Genomic DNA, 6,000 nt, shown 5'->3' with positions numbered 1-6,000 from the left:
ACTTAAGTTTATACTATATTTGATTGACAATATAAATTTATCCCGCGACAAATTTGTATTGTCAACCTTACATAGTATAAATTTAGTACCACACTTTATTCCACCTTATCCCGCGTACCAGTCGACCCCTAAATATATAAGGACTAGTGAGGTTATGCCCGAGCTAAGCCGAGCCCAACAACTATTATATGTGAGCAATCCTTCAACAGTCCTTTACGTTAGGACTTATTTTTAAATTACATAAATTCATTAATACAAAAGATGAATATACTATAATAGTATTCTTTTTAGATGTGAAAGTTATATACTAATTTTTTAATCAAGGTTATAAAAAATTCTCATCGTTTGATTGGAAAGACTAAGATTCGTTATTACTTATTCTCATTTTTTTTTTGTGGTGCTTTGAACGCTTGAATTGTTTTAAGAAAGTGAAGTTTTTATTTTTTTCAGTTGTGTATGATCAATAGCTGTGGAGGTTGTATTAACTTTGATAATTCAAGAATTTCTTTCAGCATCGACGATTTCATCCAACCATGTTTATCCAATTTTTTTTGTAATTTCTAAAGTACTTAAGGAGCTCCCCTTTTACATAGATTTATAACCAACCTCTCCCGCTACATATGTCTTTATTATCAAACTAGTGAATTTGTCGCGCTTCGCGCGATTATTTTGTAAACAGTTTCATATATTTTTTGTTAAATTGGATCGAGGTAGACAAAGAAAAACTGTGAGAACTATTAATCTCATCTACATACTAACGATAATATAGGCAAGTAAACACCGACATATAGTCTGTTGCCTACATTCTTGTTTTTTAAATAAAAATCAATTGCTCGTCCTACCTTATTATGACCATCCATACTTCTAAAATATTTCCAAATGTGTTTGGAAGAGATTTGGCGATACCTGATTTTTGTTCTAACTCCTCACAAGCCTACACCTATTCATCGTACACACCTGATTTTTGTTCTCTCATTTAATAGTCATTTTCTAATTAGCTATTTTTCTGTTGGTACAAAAAAGTTGGATTTCAGTTTTATTTTTCTATTAATAGTTTATTTTAATTTCTTCTTGTTTTAGGAGAAGATAAATTATAAAGAAAAATATTTTCTAGTAATTTTAGAACTCCGTTAAATATTTTTAGAATTTTTATAATCCTTATATAATATTTTTACCTATTATAGTACATATATTTGGTTATATCTTTTAAATAGCACTGTCGTTCTATATTTCTATAAGCATTTAAGTACATGATATTTGGCGTGCATTTAGTGTTTATCTTTATTTTCCTTCAGCTAATTTTCGTAAAATCTGAAGAAGTTGTTTTCCATTTTAACACTCTTCACATATAGACATTTTGCTCCTATCAATTTTTGCCAATGCTTACCTCTTTTATTTTTATTTTAAAACCCAATAAGTTTTGTGAATTAGAATTCATAAATAAAAAATACTGACACCATCTCTATTGGATAGGTATACAAGCAGTAGATTTTAACAAAATTGCACTATCAATTATGACCATGAATAAGGTATAAGAGGTCAAAAAATGCATGATAATAACGTATTTTATATTCTCCATGTTCCAACACTAACCAAAAAGAAAGAGAATCTTTTCTCCACAGGGCACTACAAAATCGACCAGAATCCATAGCAAGGAATTCTTCAAAAAAATTCTCCTAAACTATAACTTACTCAAAAATTTATTTTATAGAGACAGAAATTTCAACCACTACTTGAAAATCAAAGGAAATATGAGAAGAGAAAAGAAAACAGAAAAATGAGGAAATAGTTGAAGAAACTTATTTTGTTGTTAGATCCTTTTATATAGTTTAGGTATAAAGAGAACTAATAAAAATAAATGACAAAAATATAAAGCTAATTGACCATCGTTTCTTTCTCATATAAAATTAAAATTGTAGATGAAACTTTATTTTATCAATCAAAACTTCAGCCAAAATATAATGATGCGTCAATTATTATTCCTCATGATATACTTAGATGTCCTTCAAATTGCAATTGCTGAAAAAAATGCAAATTAAAAAATGACTTAACAACATCCTTATAAACAAAATAATCCAAACACAGCAATTACACATAACATTAATCAACCTGCAAAAGACAGTAAACTAAAATCAGTGAAACAAAAAAAAAGAGAAAGAAAACATCAGAAACTTATGATACACTAAACACAATGATAGTCTAATTTTCTGTAATTTAATCAGGGAAAGGCTTCAAAATTCAGAATTACAATATTTCCGGACTAAGATCAACGAAAAGTGGAAGAAATAAAATAACATAGATGGATAGTAACAATTTATTATACAATTTTCAATCTTTTCAACAAAAAAGGTCTCACAAGAAAGACACGAAATTTATCTACAATCGATGAAGTAGGAAAGAAGAAAGAAAAACAGTAGAAAATTACGAAGGAAGAGAGGGGGATCTTAGGAGGAGAAATAAATAATATAGTAGTCAGTGGCGAAGCCAAGAAATTCAAGGATATACAAAATCTGTTTTTAATCAATAACAAGTAATATTCTACCTTATATGTAGTATAATTTTTCGGCAAAGGGTGGTCAGTTGACCACCCTTCAACCAAAGTAGCTTCGCCCCTGATAGCAATGAGGAAATAAATAAATAGGGTCATTGTGTTAATAATGGTTGCAACCGAAGAGGTGGGAGAAATATAGGTGAAAAGAGGTGATTTTTGGTTTCTAAATTAAGTAACGGTTGGAATACCTAAAGAAGAAACTTCATCGGGGCAATAGGAGATGAGTTGACACCTCTCTTTGGCCAAAGATCCTCTTTATCTTCTCCTTTTTTGGCTTTTATTATTTTCCCCTATTTATGTACTATTTAAAAAAAAACATAAGTTTCTTCTTTAGGTATTCCAACCTAAATATATATATATATATAGTTAGATAGATTTGTCTTTCCTTAAATAACATAAAATCTATACATAGTCATAAATATAATAAAGCACGTTCCAAAATAATTTATTTGTATATTATATATAATATTTTGATAAATAAATAATTTTTCTATTTCATAAATTATTGCTGCAACACTGAAAGCAACATAGCATCAAAATTATAAAAACGTACAAATGCGAAATATGAAGAACAATTATGTATATAGTGTGTGTTATTATGGAATAAATTCTTATTTGGCACTTTCAATCCTAGTTCATTAAATAACAATACTTGTGTTGTTCTATTTGCTTTTCAAGCACAATTAACATTTTACGAACCCTACAATATAGGTTTGTAGTAATTAGCTTGTCCTTTTTTTTAACTCTAAGATGAGTATTTCTATTTCACATTTTATCTCATATAAAATGATATCTCTTCGTCCCATTTTATGTGACACTCTTTCTTATTTTGTTAGTACTAAAAAATATTATCTTTCTATATTTCGTAATAATTTAGACAAGAGGGGTTATTTTGATGGTGAGCAACCTCCACTTCCAATCAAGAGGTTGTGAGTTCGAGTCTCCCCAAGAGCAAAGTGGGAAGTTCTTGGAAGGAAAGGATGTCGGGGGTCTATTTGGAAACAACCTCTCTACCCCAGGGTAGGGGTAAGGTCTACGTATACACTAATGAAATAATTTATAGCCAACACAAATATCGATGTCTTATTTTATGCCACAAATTTCAAAAGTTTTTTTTAGACCCCATAAACATTCAGACACTATCATATATTGGGACGAACTTTTCTCTCTTATACAATCAAATAAAAAGTGCATTACTTATGTGAAATTTATTTTTCCTAATCAATCAAACTTTGTGTTATTTTAAGAGGAGCTTTATTCTTGTTAGATTTCTCCTAATTCTTCTAAACAGACGACCCTTAATAATATGCAGATTGGCTTTGGAGTTGCGTTGCACTAATCTTTTTAGTTTTAGGGAAATTATCAGCTATGTTAATTTATAGGTAGTTTATTATAAAAATTGGCCAATTGATAAAATATTACTATTATTAGTCAAATTAGCCAATTAGTTATTTGTAGCAAAAAAAAATAATTTTTTGCTTTGTTTTGAGTGGGTGTTATTGGAATAGATTGGGCACAACTTAAGGAGCTTGAATCTCAGTTTGGGGATGATTTGGTAAAGTTTTGAGGTGGTTTGAATTGCAAATTCGGTAAAAATTGAACATGAAAAAAATGATATGTGTATCACACTGTGTATCATTTATGTATCACATATGTATCATATTTGTATCTATTGTGTATCACATGTATATCCATGTATACCTGTGTGTAAGATACATGCGTGATACATGTTTGATACATGTGTCGCAGAAGACTTTTTTGAACTCGATTTAATTACGAATTTTGATACAAAACTAGTCCAAATCGCCTCCAATCTTCCTCAAATTTTGTATATTGACTTATCTATATATTTTCAATGAATTTCAACTATACCCATTGAAAAAGTTCCTTTTTGTTTAGATTTTTGGAATATTGTATATATTTTTTGTATTTCATCACCTTATTTGCTACCTCATCCATAAAATTTCCTTTCCGTCTTGTATCTAGTGTTGCTAATCACGCTTAAAAATATGGAAGGTGATTTTTGCATGTGATTCTTTGAGAGAAAGAACCCTATTATTTGATTTTTCAATTTTTGTTGGCTAGTTTTGGTAAATCTATGATTAATGGCTAGAGTTTGGTAAGTTGAGATTTATTTGGGACACTTGTGTAAGTTTCTCATCTTTTTAGTGTTAATCAGTAAATTTATCAATGGTTTAAGGCTAACGAAGTAAATATTATCGGTGAAGTGTTAGTCTAAGTTATTAAGGGACCGTTCAAAAAAAGATTACTTTTCGGAAACTTTACTCTTTTGGAATCAGTGTTCGACCATGAAAATTTTAAATATCACTTGAAATTGAATTTCGGAATTTTTGAAAATTTGAGAACTCCAAAAAATTATTTTTTCAAGATTTTCATTTCAAATTACTCACAAAAGTTTAAAAATAGTTCTAAATTGTATTCATGTTCAAACACAACTCTAATTTTTTAATACTTTTTTACTTGAAAAATATTTTCTTTTCCAAAATTTTACAATTCTTATGTCCAAACGTCCACTAAGACTTCTCAAAATTTTTTATTTGTTTTTCCATCAATTAAATTTTCACGTTTTACTTTTTAGGAAGAGCCTAGTAGCTCATTATACTCGAAAAGGGCATTGCTGATGAACGTGTGAGACTGATGGAGTGATAGTGCTGAAAATAGAACGAGCTAGCCAATTTTCGAATTGATAAATGAAAAATAGTCAGTATTTACAAAGTTATTGAAGAATAACCACTGATTTGTTGCAATACAGAAAGTTCCAGCATTGGTGCACCTGTGTATAGAGCTGTCAAAACGGGCCAGCTCAGCGCAGCCCAAGTCTCGCGAGCTTTTAAATTTGGTGGGCTATGACGGGCCGGCCTGCCACATGAACGGGCCTTAAAATAGCCAGCCCAACCCAGCCCTAAGAGAGTCGCGGGCTAGGACGGGCCGGCCCTTCAATTTTTTTTTTTTTTTTAAAAAATTTCTTTAAATCCTTAAATATTTTTTCGTGACATAGTCGATTAATCATGTAAATAATTTCTGTTTGCTTAGAGCGTAAAAAAAATTGATATTTGATGAAGAATCTCGTAATTGAAATGCAAATTTTCTATATCTCTAATTCTTCTTTTTAAAGTTACATGAATATTTTTATAATATTTTTCTTTCATTTTCCTCAGATTCAGGGATTGCTTCAATGAGTTTAAATGCTGAGGTTTTTTAATTTAGGATTAATATCATTTGCTGATTTCATTATTATAGTCCATAAAATTTTTAAAATTCCTGAAATTTGCTAGTGGTCAATCGCTTTTTTTTTAGTGTATTCAAAATTGATCTTTTTCTATACTAAAGAGTAGCTTAAATATTAATAGTATATTAAAGTAATCCAAACTGATCATTGACCACTTAAAGTAATATTTTCTTTTGAAAAATAATTATTATTGGCCAAC

The sequence above is a fragment of the Nicotiana sylvestris genome, chromosome 5, assembly GCF_000393655.2.
Source record: "Nicotiana sylvestris chromosome 5, ASM39365v2, whole genome shotgun sequence".
Taxonomy (NCBI): Eukaryota; Viridiplantae; Streptophyta; class Magnoliopsida; order Solanales; family Solanaceae; genus Nicotiana; species Nicotiana sylvestris.
The sequence above is the reverse complement of the archived record's forward strand: the minus strand, read 5'-3'. Positions refer to the sequence as shown.